Genomic DNA, 18,526 nt, shown 5'->3' with positions numbered 1-18,526 from the left:
AACAGAATATAGAATTGAATTTCAACTTAATTTTCTACCAACCAGACATGTTTCAGATTCAGATTCCAATTACTATAAATTTCAATTCTTTCACATATTTCAATTCTCTTATAAATATTCAATCAAACCAAACGCCTAATAGATTTACAGCAGGGAAAAGGGAATTCAAAGGCAGCTTCTTGTCAATGGAGTGGGGGCATAACTTAAAACCCTCCTTCAACACTTTTGCTGACCAGACCTTGTCTTTTTAACCTACACCACATACTAAAAACGACATTGTCCCTTTCATGTCGAACCAGCCTTGAGATTTGAGGAAACTAAAGACAAAATAATTAAGAAATACACTTTATTCCGTTCAAAATTTTAATATACTATGCTTTTTTTTTTTTACTGATAACGAGACTCTCTCTTTTGTTTAACAAAGTGAAGCTGCTTACTTTAGTTTGTTCTCATGAGTTTTCTCTCTCTAGACCTTCTTTTCTTTTATGTTTGCCGCATTGTGTGTTTTTCTGGGTTTTTTAGCTTCTTTCTTTGCTTTCACATACATGAAAGAGGAAACTAAGAAAAGCCCATTGCTTGTTTTTGCTTCAACTTTAACTTAGTTCTTGAGCAAAAATTCAGCTTGTTTTTGGGGGAAGGATCAGTGGAGTGTGCTGTCTATGGAGTTCTAGCAACTATTTTTTGTTTTCTTGGTGATTTGTATCAAAGTTTAGAGCTTCGAGAAATAGTAAAAAGAGTAAATTTAGGAGTTGTATGAAGCTCAAGTTTTAACAATGGGAGAAGGGAAACCCAAGGAAAGCAAGGTTTTCTTCTGCCCTTCTGCATTTGTTCTTCCTATTCCTCTGTTTCTGGTTTACAATACTCAAATTTGTGCCCAAAAATAAATAATTTTTTTCTTATGGAGATTGTAGCTATTGTTTTTTCCTTTAATGGGTGTTCATTGTTTCCTTTTGATATAGCTCTCATGGTCCAAGAAAATGGTCAGAAAATGGTTCAATATCAAGAACAAAACGGAGGACTTTCAAGCTGGTGATCATGTTTGTGGAGGAGGTGAGTACTCTGAGCTTCAATTTCTGGGAATTTCACAATGATTGCCTAATATTCATAAATAATTAGAATCTCAAGCTTTCATGCCAAAAAGAAGAAGAAGAAAAATGGATTACTTGGTTATTTCAAGGCTTTATCTTTTCCTGGATTCTATCTACAAGTACTCAAGATTCTGATACTTTCTCTTTTCATGCAATTCTCTCATCAAACACACAAAGCATCCTTAAAACATTCCTTTAGCAATTTCATTTTTGTTGTTTTTGGTTTCTAATCTTCAGGAGGTGAAGTTGAATATAGGACCAGCTTCTCCGAAAGGGAGCCATGCACAATCAAAAAGAGTAAAACAGGTTCCTAATCTCGTCTCTCAAGTGTTTTTGTGGATTATTCTGGTTGATTCTATTTTCTAAATGTTATATGACGTGCAGAAAAATTTAGTAGGAGTACGGAGCAAAGCTGGCGAGGTAGAATGAATCTCCATCACCCTCGAATCATCGATGTCGAAAATTATAGGTATGTTTTTTTTGAAGTTGTATATAGTAGTATTCTTTTTATCACTTCTATTCCTTTGTGATGCATTAGTACCAACTGTTCTTCTGTTTTCCATTGGATCAGCATCTTTGTAGCTTCATGGAATGTGGCTGGAAGATCCCCGCCGAGTAATTTGAATCTAGAAGATTTGCTGCATGCCTCGTCTCCGGCCGATATATATGTCCTTGGGTATGTTATGACAGTTTTGATCTTCATGCCTTACTTACCGAACTTCGATTCGTTCACCGAATGATTTCCTTCCTATTTGTTTTCTTACAGGTTTCAAGAGATAGTTCCTTTGAATGCTGGGAATATTTTTGGTGCAGAAGACAATGGTCCGGCCAAAAAATGGTTGTCTCTCATTCGAAAGACTATAAACAATCTTCCCGGAACCAGCGGTGGCGGGGGTTGTTATACACCATCTCCTGTTCCTCAGCCCATTGTTGAGGTGGATGCTGATTTTGAGGGGTTATCTAGGCAGAAGAATTCATCTTTCTTTCACCGCCGATCATTTCAGACAACCAGCAGCTGGAGAATGGACAATGATCCCTCGATTCCACAGCCACAACTTGATAGGAGGTTCAGTGTTTGTGGTAGGGTAATATTTGATCATAGACCGAGTGACTACGACTCCAGTTATAGATGGGTAACAGGCCAAGTGACTACGACTCCAGTTATAGATGGGGCAATAGGTCTAGTGATTTCTCCCGGCCTAGCGACTACTCCCGACCTAGTGATTACTCCAGAATAGGTTCATCAGATGATGATAATGGGACCACGGAATCACCGAGTACCGTATTGCACTCACCAATATCCTATGGTGGATTTGCATCCGAACAGGGATATAGGATGCCTGGGCATTCAAGGTACTGCCTAGTGGCTAGTAAGCAAATGGTTGGCATATTTATCACAATCTGGGCGAGAGGCGAGTTGAGAGAACATGTTAAAAACATGAAAGTATCTTGCGTTGGCAGAGGATTGATGGGTTATCTCGGAAATAAGGTATCACTCGACCGTAAAACGGTACTCTTAAAAGCATTTATTTTCGTATAATTTACTTGTCGTATACTCATGAATCAGAGGCACTTGTGATTAACCAATATGGTTTGGTTTTGCCAGGGTTCTATATCTGTGAGTATGTTGCTGCATCAAACTAGCTTTTGCTTCATATGCACTCATTTAACTTCCGGACAAAAGGAGGGCGACGAGCTAAGAAGGAACGCTGATGTCATGGAGATTCTTAAGAAGACAAGGTTTCCACGGGTTTGTAATGAAGAAAACGAAAAGTCCCCCGAAACAATCCTTGAGCATGAGTAAGGACTTTAGTCTGCACATTAGCTGTCTGAAACAAAGCCTAGAAATAAACTCATTACCATTCGATGATAAACTGAACTCGTTTGCATGTACTGACTATTTATATACTAATCTAGTCGAATAATTTGGCTCGGGGATTTGAATTATCGTATTGCTCTCTCGTACCGATCTGCCAAGGCACTTGTTGAGATGCAGAACTGGAGGGCATTGTTAGAAAATGACCAGGTATGCTTTTACTTAAACAAACCGTATCTTCGTTTCGAATAACATACAATAGTTTAAAATATTTCATTTGCGAATTTTATTTTCGGCAGCTACGGATAGAGCAGAAAAGAGGTCGCATTTTCAAGGGATGGAATGAAGGGAAGATTTACTTCCACCGACGTACAAGTATTCAAGAAATTCAGACAGATACACCGGGGATGACATGCATCCAAAGGAGAAATGCCGCACTCCTGCTTGGTAAGAAAACGCTTCCTGCCACACGACACGATAAAGTAGTTAAAATCATAGCTCTGGTGCTGGAAGATAAAGAAAATTGGATTAATAAAACAAGTGCACCGAATTAAACTTTCTTGTATGAAGGTGCGACCGGATATTGTGGTATGGAGAAGGTATCCACCAATTATCATATGTCCGTGGGGAATCTAAGTTCTCGGATCATAGACCAGTTTATGGTACATTTTGGGCTGAAGTTGAGTCAACCCGTGGCCGGTTGAAGAAGAGCACGAGTTACTCTACTTCGAGGATTGAGGTAGAGGAGCTTTTGCCGTATGCGCATGGATACACCGAGCTAAATTTTTTCTAAAGGAGGTAAAACAAATTTCCTACACTCAATACACCTTTGTGATTGTGGTCCTTGGACCTTAATCCTTTACACCCATTACCCATAGCTTTTAAAGATAGAAAAGACACCAACGTATCGGAAGTGTTCGATATTTTTGTTCTTTTTTCTCCATCTAATTTTTCTTGACAAGAGCCATTCTTTTCCCATGCGCAGCTAAGAATCACTCTGATGATGTTCATTCATAAGGGTGACAGAGACATTCCATTGCTCACTAACCAAAAAAGGTTGGTTCTTTCTTAGCTCCCTTTTCAACGCAGTCTATCGGTTTCTTCAACTAATCTTGTTTTCATGTTCATTGATCAGGTATAAATTCTGTAATCGATAGGTTAACTAACTCGAATCACCGATTAACAAAAATCAACTTCAAATGCATCTCAAAGCAAGCTCCGTGCCATATCGATAATTCTTCACAACTAAAGGGTACTTATGATTACTTCTAAACTACTCAAATGCAACATTTTTTCGGTTTTGCTGGAAAGAACCTGCATTAACACCGACCGAGGGTACTCGGAGGTTGTTTTGTTCACAATTTGTTAGTTTTAGGGAATTTTTTTTGATGAGCTGAAGAAGATGAAAGGATGGTCAATATGAATACTTCATTACCAAAGTGATAGAAGAAATGTAAAGAACCAAAAGTAAAAGTGAAAACAGATATCAGAATGCTCGTCTTCTCCCAATGTTTTTTTTTTGGCTAATGATTTTACTGAGAAAAGTTGGTTTGATTGATAATGGAACATCTGCACTGCCATTTTTGTTTATTTTACTTTATTTGCAGGCTTGGAAGCCATGAGTAAGAGGTTTCACTTTCATGCAAAGCTTTGTCTTGTGTTTTGTTGCACCATATTATTAGTTTGTTCTTACTTGTCTGGGATGTAGATAAAGTAAAAATCAAGAGTGGGGCATCTTCCAAAAAGAAAAAGTGGGCAAATATTCCAATCACTTTTTATTATACGTGGTTCATGGATTTATCAATTATTAAAAGTTATAAAATAGTCTCGACATTATCTATTTAAGTCCCCTAATTATTAAAAGTTATAAAATAATCACATGACTATTTATTATATTTCAAACTCATTGTTCTCTGTTAAGTAATCGATGATAATTTGAGTTTGATGTTAACTTACTGAATGATATATTATATAATATGAATTAGAATTTCAAACGACTATCATATTCCAATCAGTAGGTTAACGTCAAGTTCAAACTACTGTCAATTTTTTTAATAAAAAAGACAAGTTTGGAACACAATAAATAGTCGAGATTCAAAAAAGGTAACATCCTATAATCAGATGATCATTTTGTAACTTTTAATAGATGGAGGACTCAATAATATAATAATCTATAAAACAATACTTTATAGTCAATGGATGATTTGTGTATTTTACTCGAAAATAATTATATAAACTTATGAACCAAAAATATGTATCAAATACAAACAATATATATACATCTCAACTTGTTCATATCCCCTGCAACTCATCATCATGCACAGCAACATGCGTACACCTGAGCTGTCCATACTGCCAGAGTACAGATCAATATCAACTCAAGTACTCAACATCAACTCGAGAACCCGGACATGAACTTATCGAACTTCACCATTTCACCTTACAAAAAAGTTTAAACTAAACTGAGTTCACATAAAAGACACCTGCAAACAAAGAAGATTGTCCTAATGTTCCTACCCGTACCCACACACTCGTCACCTTGCATGTTAATGTCTTCAACACGTAGATGAAAAACTTACATGCAAAAAGGTTACATTTTTCCTTTAAATACAGTACCAGACACCGGTATTATCACCACCACAAAGTGAAAATCAAACACAGCTTAATAGTGTAACCATGGTGAGGAATAAGTTTCTGTTCATCGTTTTGCTCTCGTCTCTTCTCCTTTCTTTTGGCTTGCATATCTCTTCAGCTGACGTTCTTCGCAAAAGAGGCGAAAACGCGATTCGACGTGTGCAGGAGGCGATGCTCATCGGAGATTCCTAGAGAAAGGAAGCAAGCTCGGTGCCTAGAAGAATGCAGAAAGCAGCTATGGAAGGAACGGGAAGAAAAAGAGCGCCACCGCCGTGATCTGGGCCCCGAAGATCCTCAAAAGAAGTACGCAGGATGTCAGAGGCGGTGCCGAGAACAAGAACAAAGTCAGCAGCCACAATGCCAACAAAGTTGCCTGAAACAATACGAGCAAGAAGAACTGCAGTCTCAAAGAGAAGTCCAGGTATGTCAACAACGCTGCCAACAGGAAGAACAGCAAAGCCCTGAAAGGACGCAGCAATGTATGAGACAATGCAGTCAGTATAGGATGAAAAATCAATATAATTTTCGATGAATGATTCGTGAATCGTTGGTATAATATATGTTTATGCCTCTTTATTAAGTTAAATAAATTAGTATAAATAAAATCTTTATATTAATTTAATAAATCAATGAATACAAATATGTGTTCAGTTTGTTCATATTCATAAATAAGCTCATTTAAAAATTCATTTATTAACTTGTTTATAAGTTCGTTTATTTGATTCTATTTTTCCTTTTTATTTTCTTACATTTTAATTTTGATGAAGATATGGACTAAATTGAAAACATTGAGAAATTTACAGTTTAACTGTGAAGTTTAAAGAGTTTAAGATCTAATTTTGTAATTTTACTATTTCTGAACCTATAAACTTAACACGTTCAACGTTAAAGGAATCGAACACAACAAAACCAGAAATCGAACTGTAGGAGAGAAGAAGAAAAAAGGATTAAAATAAAAAAATTTAAGGACTTAAATAAAAAAAGTGTATAATTTAATTTTTTATTTTAATCAAAAAGTAATTTAAATATTTAAAATGATTGTATATGATAATTTTAAGATTTATTTTAATTAAAATATAATTTAAGAGAATAAAACTAAAGAAGACATAATTTTTTTTTCTAATTTAAACCTTCTTTTTAAAAAAATACTAAACTAATCCTCACTCACTTTAAAACACCAACTTCCCTGTTTCAATTCTCATTTTAAACTCAACCGAGTTTACATAAATTTTGATTCGGCTCGAAAACTCACGACCCTAAAACTTTTAAGTTTAACTCGAACTCAAAACCATGAATTAAAGCTTGAAAGGAAAAATCTTAAATTTAATTCGATTGAAGTGTCAAACTCGAATATGAATCTGAAATACATGAAAATCTAATATTTTAATAACTTATTTTTTAAAATAATAAAATCTTAATATATTATATTTTTGAGTTGCTCCTGAGCTTTTCGAGTCGTGTATTAAATAGTTCGTTTCGGCTTGTTAAGAACTCGAGTCGAGCTCAAGCTTGAGTCCATTCGAGTCGCGTATTTATCGAACTTTGACCGAGTTGATCTCAAATAACTCTCGATCTGTCTAATCTCATTTACAACCCTATGCATCGCGGACCACATTGCTCATCAAGCATCATCACGGGACACAATATTTTATATTAAGAGTATGAACTTGAATTTATAATTTTAAGTAAATACGGATCATCACTAGGGATGAGCATAGGTCGATTTTCGTCCACCCGACCCGAAAAATATACATCTTCCACCCGACTCGAATCTGACCATATTTTAAGATAAAATCCGACCCGACTCGAAATAACATATTTATTAAAAATATTGTTTTATTCCATAAGATAGGGCTTTATTAAAAATCCGACCCAATCGGGTCGAAACCCGTCGAGTTCGACTTCTATGCTCATCCTAATAATCCCTTCAAAAGAAATATATAAAAAAATTCTAAATATATAATAATTTTAAATTTGCACTTATCGATTAGTAGGCCTGTAAACGAACCGAATGTACACGAACGGAGGTATGTTCATGTTCGTTCATTTAATAAATAAACGAACATAAACGAACACGAACATAAACGAACAAATATTTTTTTTTGTTCATGTTCGTTCATTAAGGAATATAGCTTGTTCATGTTCGTTCATTTAATAAATAAACGAACATAAACGAACACGAACATAAACAAAAACGAATATAAATGAACACGAACATAAACGTTAGAGACCCTACCTTCCATTGTTCTTTCATGAAAAATAGTCGACAATGCAAATCAACCAAATCTACAATGATAAATAGCGTAAGAGCTGATTAGCAGTGATGAAATGTTCGAAGATATCATATATTTCGATCGGTCTTTTAAAGATGTTAAATGATTCACACGACTTTAATTTAACGCTATAACATTTATCTTAGTGGTCCATGATTACATGTGAACAATCATTTTCCACTACGTTATTCTAATAAATTCGCGGGCTAAAAGTTTTGTGACATCAATGTCAGACTTTAGTGAGATTTGTTAATAATGATCATTTCCATTGACAGAGTAGAAAATTTAACAACATAAAGATTTCGAACGATACAAAGTGAACTACAAGGCAATAACATAGATTCGAAATTCCTCTTATGCTACATATCTAACTAATATTATTGTTAAACCACAATTCAAAATTTTAACGTACCTAAAGTCTACTCCACAACTAAAGGTCACACAATAACTATGAAACAAAAGTTTATTGTCAAAGTGTATTTTCTACTTATTAATGTGTTCTTCCTGGAAAACCATTACTTCCACAATAACTTTACATATTAACTATTAAGCCAAATAAAACAGAGAAAGAGATGAAAACAAACCTGTAAAACTTCAAATTGCACTATAATATAACTTGTTTTGAAGCTTTCACCGATCGTCTCCACTCTCCAGTGAACACTAGGGTTTGGGGGAAAAAAGGGAAAATGAATATAGGTGTGAGGTGCCTCACAGGTTAAAATATTGAATTTAATCTTCAAATAAAATTGGGTTAATTATGGAGTTGGTCATCAGAATATCAGATTAATTAATATTTTTATGATACTTACAAATTGGTCACCAAAATTGATTTAAGAAGATTGGGTTAAACATAAATGAACGAACATAACCGAACGAACATAAACAAACATAACCGAACGCTCACGAATGTAAATGAACGAATAGGACCTATGTTCGTGTTCGTTCATTTAATTAAACGAACTTCTCACCGCACGGTTCATGAACGATTCGTTGAAAGTTCAATTCATTTACAAACTTATTGATTGGCGAAACTAGCCATATGATTTTTTTTAATTTATAAACTTGACACCTTTAAAAGTGTATTTTTTAAATTTGACACATCAAAATATATTTTTTAAAATTTGATGCCTAAAATAAATATTTTAACTCGTCCGGCATTTGTCCCCTCAATCCATCCTTAATTATCCGTTCCTTCTGATCCATCCTCGATAACTTGTCCCTTTGATTCATCCCCGATCACCCGGACATCGATAACCCGTCCCCCTCTATCCATCCCCGATCACATCGCCGCATCTTGTTACAGGTACATCAAGATTTTCCCTGCAACCAAAGCTTGTTGTAGCCCTACCCTTACCACGTGAAGGATGCGGTGTCTCGGTCGATATCTACCCACTCTAATATCTGGTTTGTACACTCGTCACTTTGCATGTTAATGGCTTCAACGCGTTGATGAAGATTCGCATGCAAAAGCCTCCCTTCCGCTCTATAAATTACATTACCAGTCTCTGCTATTATCATCACAAAAAAACACAGCTAAAGCCATGGTTACGAGTAAGTGTTTCTTCATAGTTTTGCTCTTCTCATTTCCCTTGGCTTGCTTTGCTCTGCCGCTGATCCTTGCGGTAGGCAAAGCAACTGCAAGAAGGATCATCGAGAGAGGTACGAGGAGTGCCAGAGGTGATGCCAATGGGATATTCGTGGAGAGAGGGAGCAAGATGAGTGCGAAGGGCAATGTGAAGTGTTGTTCAGGCAGGAACAACGAGAGAAAGAAGAAGAGAGAGGTGGTTGCCGCCGCCGCCATGATTCGAGCCCCGAAGATCCCCAAAGGAAGTTCGAGGAATGTCAGCGAAGATGCCAAGATGAAGAAAAAGGGCCGTAGCTACACTTGCAATGCGAACAAGAGTGTCGGAGAGAACTCGAAGATCAAAGGGAGCAAGAAGAAGGGAGAGGTTGCAGCCACCATGAATCGAGCCCCCGAGATCCCCAGAGGAGGTTCAAGGAATGCCAACAACGGTACGGTACAAGGACAAAAACAGCAGTCATAATACGAACAACAGTGCTGGAGAGAATTCGAGGATCAGAGAGAGCAACAAGAAGGGAGAGGCCGCGTCCGCCATGAATCGTGCCCCGAAGATCCTCAGAGGAGGTTCAAGGAATGCCAACAACAAGGACAAAGACAACAATCTCAATGCCAACAACAATGCCAGAGAGAATTCGGGGATCAGAGAGAACAACAAGAAGGGAGAGGCCGCGGCCGCCATGAATCGAGCCCCGAAGATCCCCAGAGGAGGTTCGAGGATTGCCAACAACGATGCCGACAATAAGGACAAAGAGAGCAGCCTCAATGCCAATAACACTGCCAGAGAGAATTCGAGCAACAACAACGGAAGACAAAGATAACTCGAGGAATGTCAACAGCATTGCCTACAGGAAGAACAAAGGCCGAGAGTGAACAACAATGCGTGAGACAATGCAGTGAGCAACTCGAGCGACAACCACCTAGAGAAGAAGAAGAATAACAACAGGAAAGGGAAGAAGAAGAAGAAGAAGAATGACGTCAAAGCCAAAACCCTTACTATTTCCCTTGCAGGAGATACGCTCAAGCTCGATTCCAGGAAGAAAATGGCAATTTCTGGGTCCTCCAGAAATTTTCTCAAAAGCATCATTTACTTAAGGGCATCAACGAGTACCGCATTGCCCTCATCGAAGCAAATCCCAACACTTTCGTCCTCCCACACCACTGTGATGCCGAAAAATTTACATCGTAACAAATGGTAAATAGTAATTTTCATCCTTTTTCATCATCATCTATACATGACTATGAACTAAAACAGTAAAATATGGTAAATTTGCAGGTAAGGGAACGATTACGTTCGTGACTCAAGAAAACAAAGAGTCATTCAACGTAGTTCGTGGAGTTGTAGTGAGGATTCCAGCAGGAAGCACAGTGTACTTGGTGAACCAAGACAACAAGGAGAATCTAACCATTGCAATGCTCCACCGCCCTGTTAATAACCCCGAAAAATTCGAGGAATTTTCCCCGCCGGACAAGAACATCCTCAGTCATATTACCGACCCTTCAGCCGTGAAATTCTCGAGGCTGTCTTCAATGTATGTTCTTTATCACTTCTTTAATTTGCCTGATTATTTTTTTCGTTTATTGAATTGATTCATGTTTCTTTGTAAAAGACACGAAGTGAGCAGCTATAAAAGCTGTTACATGGGAAGCAAAGCCAGCAGGGAATGTTCCGTAGAGCCAGCCAAGAACAGATGAGATCATTGAGCCAAGGGAGAAAGAAGAGAGAATCGCCTTCAACTTGTTGGCTCAAACGCCGATCTACTCCAACCAAAACGAAAAATTCTTCGAGGCTTGCCCTCGAGAATTCGAGCTACTCCGGAACGCCGATGCTGCTGTCGTAGGCTTCGAGATAAACCAAGTAAACCCGAAACCATTTCCATCACAGTTCATCTTATCACCCTAATCAAAACACTAAAACCAAACCCTTTTTCTTACAGGGATCAATCTTTGTGCCGCACTACAATTCAAAGTCGACATTCGTGGTCCTCATCACCGAAGGAACCGGACACGTCGAAATGATTTGCCATTCCGGAGAAGAAGAAAGAAGAAGTGGAGAATACAGGAAAGTGAGAGCCCACTTGTCGCCCGGCGACGTGTTCGTAGTTCCGGCAGGCCATCCAGTTACATACGTCGCATCCCAAGACCAGAACCTGAGGGCTCTTGCTTTCGGGCTCCACCACCAGAACTGCTCGAGGATCTTCATCGCCGGCAAAGACAACATGGTGAGAAAAATGGACGGTGCGGCGAAGGAGCTTTCGTTCGGTGTGCCGTCGAGGTTGGTCGACGAGGTATTCAACAACCCACAAGAGTCCTTTTTGTCTCGATCACAGAGCAGAGGCAGCGCGAATCTGAAGAGGGTAGGGGCAATCCCATAGCCTCGATTCTGGACTTTGCTGGCTTGTTCTAAGCTTAAATGTGTAGTTTTGTTTAAGCAAGAGATGCAAATGGAATAAACATGGTGGCCGTTGTGTTAAAGAGGAGAGCCTTCGTTTTGTAGTGTGCTTTGTATCTTTCCTATTTCGACGATTAAAATAAAAGGGAAACCTTTATTTTCTTCGTCAGGTAAGTCACTCGTTTACTAGTTTAACTTAATTTATCGTTTTTAATATGTTTTAATATTCAAATTTTTATTTTTTTAAAATTATACTTAAAATTTAATTTTTATTTCATTTTAGTATTTTATTAAAATTTAATGTTAGTTTTTTTAAATTTTAATTTAAAGTTTAATTACTAAAACGAATCAAAATTGATAGTTTAATATTTTGATAGTTTAATTATTATACGTGTTAAGTTTTTAACGATATGTACTAAAATGAAATAAAAACTAAATATTAAGTATGATTTTGAAAAACATTAAAAGTTTAGATACTAGAACGGATGAAAATTGATAGTTTAGATATTAAATGAGAAATTTACCCTTCTTTATTTTGGTGTTTCCAATTAAAGGATAAACTATAAATTTTGTTATTCAATTTCCTTCTTGTTTTTATTTTAGTAATTAAAACTTTAGTTATTAATTAAAATTTTAATTTATTTTATTTTAACCTCTCTAGTATTAAATATTTAACAATTTTTTGTTTGAAAATTATAAAATAATCTTAAATATTTTAATATTTTCTTTAATTTCTTGAAAATAAAATATTTTTTAAATTCCTAATCGTAGGAATAGGGAAGAAGAAAACGAGCTGTATATTTTCAACTGGTAAAATGATTAATTTTCAACTGATAGAATGATTAATATTATATATTAAAGTAATTTTAGATTTTATAAATTTTAGATTTAGGCTTGATTTTTTTACGTATTTTAAAATAATTTAAGTAAACTATAAATTAATAAACTAATAAAAAATAATAAGATGAATTCATTAATATTTTGAGGGTAGAAAAGTATTAAAAATAATATTTTTTTAAATATCGTTTTTTAATTAGAAAATAAGTGTTCAAACTGTATCGTTTTTTAGATAGGTATCTAAATTTTTTTAATTCATTAATATTCATAAGGTTATAAATGTTACTATTTTTGGTGTTCGGGCCATAATGACTGTTAAAAAATTCTGTTAAGTGACACAAGCCATGTTCTGCTAATTTTGTAAATTTTATTTTAAAAATACTAAACAAATAATATTTTTTTTTCTAAAAGTATAAAAAAACTACAAATACCTAACTATAAACCCTAACACCTCTTGTCGGCTACGACTGTCGTCGTCGTCCTTATCATCTTTCTTGTCAATCGTTGTCTCCTTTGTTGTTATGCGCGTCGTTAGAACACCCGGATGTTGTGAATTTGAGAGTTTAAGTTTGTCGAAGATGCGATTTTGTCGTTTCCTTTTTCAGGGACGTTACATTATCATCGTATTTGACTTGTCATAGGGTGGAGGTTCTAGTGGAGGTTTGATTGGCGTCAAATAATAACGATCGTCGTGGATTTAAAAGATTGAAATTAGAGTTTTCAAAGTTTTGAGTTTTTTTTTTAATTTTTTTGAAAATTTAGATTTTTAATATATACTTTTTTATTATAAATAAAAATTTTAAAACTACTAGAACATGAGTGTTATTTAAAAGTGAAATTTAACGTCGTTATAGTTCGGACACGTAAAATGATACCGTTTGTAATATTAAACACATGGATGTATTGAAAAAAAGTTTAGATATCTATTTTGAAAAAATTGGTATAATTTGGGCACTTATTTTGTAATTAAGCCAAGTATAAAATACCGCAGCTAATGTCAATTACTTGTAATGACCAAACAGCCCTCAAACTTTCCCAAATTCCCCAGATTCCCACCCTAAGAATAACTTCTGCATCAAGACAATTCCTAAATCATACTCCATTTGTTTAAGGAAAGAAAAAGAAGAAAATCCTCAACCCCAAAAAGTTCAAAGTAGAAATGGAGTGCGTTTCGGTTTAGTAGGTAATGGCTTCGCCTTATTAGCGGCGGACGCATCGGCGGTTCACAGCATCCTCGTCCACAAATCCAACGAGGACAAGATCATGATCCTCGATTCTCACAAACTCGCGGCCGCTAGCGGGGAACCCGGCGACAGGTTCCCTTCCTTCTTCATTTTCTCCCTTTAAATCTACGTATTTATAGTTCCCTATCCGTCGTATGTAACCCTTTTTATTTTTCCGCAGAGTGCAATTCACCGAGTATATACAGAAAAACGTGGCTTTGTATCAGTTTCGAAACGGTATTCCTCTGACCACCGCCGCCGCCGCCAATTTTCACTCGCGGTGAGCTTGCCACTGCATTAAGGAAGGTGTAAATATCCCCGTTTTCCAGAGTTTCAGCTGAGGGTTTTGTCGTTAATTTCGATTTAATAATTTTCTTGTTGTGCCTACTATTAGATTTCTGTTGGCATTTGATGAGGTTGAAACTTTGTAGAAATCTTACACTGGAAAAGATGAATTAATCTATGCGAAATAAAAGATTTAGTAGGGTTTGCGCTAGATAAGCGAGTATTGTATGTTTGAATCAATATTAGCTTTAATCTGTATAACTTTGCTTGGTTTCCCATTATGGTGATAACTGATAAGCATATTTGAAGAAGCTTCAAGTGTGGAAACTGGAAACTGTTTTTGTAGAACTATGTTGGAACTTGGAAGGGTTTGATTTAGAGCTTGTAGGCGTCTAGAATTGGCTGCAATTGGAGATTATGATATAGCTTTATCGTGCCCTGAAATGTGTTATGATGCTGTAGCCTATTTTGTGTTTTACTTGCTTTTGACTAGAATCGGTTGCAATCTCTTTGCACGTTTAACTGCACAACTTATTGAAGTATAGATCTAACATTGTTAATGAATGCTACACTGTATATGTTATATATCCATTTTGAGGAGATTTCTGAGAGCTGGTGAGTTAAATTCAGTGTTTAGCTAAACCACAGGAAGTTCAAACTTGCTGGGCTATCTTTTTCTTCGCTTAGTTAGACGGTTAATATTGTCCACTGGATTTATTTATGATGCTTAAAGTTGCTGAATGGTACCTTGCTTAAGAGACTGTCATATTCATCTTAGCTCCCAGGTTTTATATGGCCTTCTATCTGTACCCAGTTTTGTCGAGAGCGCATGGTGCACTCTATGTGCTAGAACCTTAGATTACCCAGACACAAGACACAAAAAAAAGCAATCGCTTTAGTGAAGTAAGGCGCAATATATTTGTGTCTATTTTTGTATGTCCTTTTTTTCTGTGTATCTATCTATCTATATATATATTGGTTAAATTTATCTGTGAAACCTGCAAAATTTTATTTTAATTTTGTTGGTCGTTATGCATGATTCCCTTATTGTCCTATATCTATTTTGCAATTTCAAATATTGAGTAGTAGAGTATTTGCTATTATCTCTTCTTGACTAATGTAGTTATATCTAATTAAAAGAGTTAAAAAATATAATAAGTTGAATAGAACTTCAAAAGTGTGCCCAGGCAGGCAGGCAGACACACAAGGTGTGTGTCTGAAATGTGCCTGTCCTGAAGGGGTCCGAGCTTCTTTTGTTGTCTGACACTAAAGGAAAAACACCTAGGTGCATGCCTTGACAATACTGGCAGCACCTTTACAGAGATTTGTGTGTCTCATTTGTGCGACTTACTAAAAGCATTGTGGTTTCGGATTCCATTTCTTTTGAATGAGATTCCCATAAGGATATTGTTTTCAGCTGGAAAAAGGCAGCACATCTGGCATTATATATGTCAGACTGGTAGTGGAATCAGAACATTTGCATTTGAGGCATGTACTAAACAAATCTAGGAAAATGCTTCAGTTTTTCTACAAAACAGTCACCTGTGTTTTGCTTAAACTAAATCATTTGAGCTGGAAAGTTAATATACCATGTAAGCTTGTTATATGGTTCAACGTGGAGTTAATGGTTTTATGGCTTAAACCTATCACCATGTAATGCATCGATGCCTCATTTCAATGGTGTAGTATCTGATAGAAAATCTTGTCAAGCTGTATGGATTAACTGTTGTTTTAGATTGGAAGCTCAGGGGTCGAGCCAAGGAATTTTGAATTTACAAGTACAAGATTTTGTTTTCTTTAGGGGTTCCAATGATGACTCTTGACATATGCAGTTCTTATCATGTCTTGGTCACTTTATCTTTGCAGCTGCCATGCCTGGTGTTCAATGCACTTTTTGGTCTTTTAGATTGTGCATTGACTTGTTACTATTATTTTTAACAGTGGCATTTGTTTTTTTCCCCCAGAATCCGTACTCCGTGAACATTCTTCTTGCGGGCTACGACAATGAGACAGGCCCCTCGCTTTACTACATCGACTACATTGCCACACTTCACAAAGTTGATAAGGGAGCATTTGGGTATGGATCCTATTTTTTCCTTTCAATGATGGACAGGCACTACCACAGCAACATGACCGTGGAGGAAGCCATCGACTTGGTTGATAAATGCATAATGGAGATAAGGTCACGACTTGTTGTTGCACCTCCGAACTTTGTTATCAAGATCGTTGACAAAGATGGTGCGAGGGAGTACGCTTGGCGTGAATCTGTCAAGGATGCTGCAGTCCCTTCAGCTTAAAGACTTCATCCTTAGTTTGTTCTCATTACGGATGTTTAATTTGCATGTACGGAAACAAAGTCTTTGACTGAGCAACAGAGAAAACAAGTAGGGAAATCTACACTACTTAGCAGAAAACTCATCTTTCCAAGTAGGAACCAAGTGATGTGCTTGTAAATCTGATTTGTCGCAGAAGAAAACATCATTTGTTCGACCGATGAATTTGGCGGTGTCTACTGCAGGTTCCGGTGGAGAGTTTGTTGAATCCGATTGGCTATTATCTAAACATGCAGGATAGTTTTCATAAAGATTCTACACGAGAACTCAAACTCAAGACCTGCTTAAGCGATATCAAACTACTTATCATATAAACTAACCCGTTGATTAATTCTTTAATATTTTTATTTTTTTTTCATCTAAAACTATCAAAATTCATTTAAATCCAATTTCTTGGTCCTTGACATTTCATTATCATATCCAATTTTAGTACAATATCTGACATTAAATATGAAACAAGACCTTCAAAGAAACCAAGAATTTCAATGAGAACACGTTGCAAGAGTATCACCAAATGATAAATGCCATGTCTGCTCTACAAATGCAGTTACATAAATGTATCATGACGCCTCAATCGGACTTTAAATCGTTTAATGATGTTATTGTCACGTCCTAAAAATTGAATATTTGATTCACACTCGATAATTTTATCTATTTGAATATTATTATTTTGTTTAAGATTATAATTCAGAGTTTAGGATTCACATAAAATATGATTGTGGAGTTTAATCTTTACATCGTTTTCATATCAAATAAGTTTGCATGATACATTTATATGATCTTTTTAAAAAGATTAATATCATATTTATATCGTATGATCGTATTTGTCCATATATTACTCGACGGAAACGGTTGGTGCGCATCGGGACATTTAATGGGAACACCGTGGTGGCCATTGGAATTGCTGGACGTCTACTGGGCAAGTACTTGCATGTTAGGGTTACTGTTCCCTCAGCAACACCATGTGCTTGGCCATGTCCTGTCTGTGAACCCCTAAACTATATGAAACCCGCATTTAAATTGTGATTCCGGATATATATCATAATATTAATAATTGTGATTGTATACGATGCGGACATGATCATAAATGCTTGAGATAAATATTATTAATGAACGATATTAAAACTTAAAGATAACAATTTAATAGTCACGTGGAGACGATATAAATTCCATGGCTAGAGAGCATGGTCTTGTTGCTTTTAGGACAATGTTTGACTGGTGTTTAGTAGTTCACATGGGGTCAGCTGGACATTGGTTGTTAGCCGGTACCTTAAGTTGACAAAACTGGTCCATGATAGGGTAGGGATGGACACGAGGCGGATCGGATTAGATTTATATCTCTTGATGTATATTTTTAAATGAAATGAAAACAATACTGGTCTATGGGTAGGGTAGAGATGGACATGAGGTGGGTCGTATCAAATTTATATCTCTTGATGTATATTTTTAAATGACAAGAGACGAGTCGGATCGAATCAAGTTCGTATTATGATAAAGCCAGAAATAATGCCAAATAAAATGGATGATTGTAACCACCCATGTGTATAAGATTCGTGTGTTGAATTCTTGCTTAAAAAACTGGCTAAAATACGCCATCATTACCCATTGGAATTCAGGTTTAAAGTTTCTACAAACACGTGAATCCTTGCACCAAAAAGGGCTAAACCTTTTCCCTTTTCCACTCCATTTTGTTATGGATAAGGTTTGAAGATTCTTTTATAGGAAAAAGTATATAAATGATTCCGATCATATATATTATTTTTTTAATCCTATCGATTATTAAAAGTTACAAAATAATCTTTCGACTATAGAATATTAATTTGTTGAGTCTCTTAACTATTAAAAATTACAAAATAATCACTCGACTATTCATTATGTTCTAAACTCGTCATTTTCTGTCAAAAAATTGACGATTGTCAAAGTTGAACGTTAACATGATAAATGAGATGTGATAGACTGATAGTCATATCACAGTCAGCAAGCTAACTTTCAGCTTATAATATGGTTATTTTTAACGGAAAAATATAGGTTTCGAACATAATAAATAGTCAGGATGACCATTTTGT

At 36.0% G+C, this 18,526-nt stretch overlaps 3 pseudogenes; all 3 read left to right on the top strand.

The window, feature by feature from the left end:
• Window positions 1–499: 499 nt before the first annotated feature.
• Window positions 500–16,941, top strand: LOC120213840 (annotated as a pseudogene).
• On the top strand, window positions 9,353–11,797 carry LOC120213649 (annotated as a pseudogene).
• Window positions 13,779–16,689, top strand: LOC120213839 (annotated as a pseudogene).
• Window positions 16,942–18,526: the final 1,585 nt, after the last annotated feature.

This window comes from Hibiscus syriacus, unplaced genomic scaffold, assembly GCF_006381635.1.
Source record: "Hibiscus syriacus cultivar Baekdansim isolate YM2019G1 unplaced genomic scaffold, ASM638163v2 tig00110044_pilon, whole genome shotgun sequence".
Classification (NCBI taxonomy): domain Eukaryota; kingdom Viridiplantae; phylum Streptophyta; class Magnoliopsida; order Malvales; family Malvaceae; genus Hibiscus; species Hibiscus syriacus.
The sequence above is the reverse complement of the archived record's forward strand: the minus strand, read 5'-3'. Positions and strand labels throughout refer to the sequence as shown.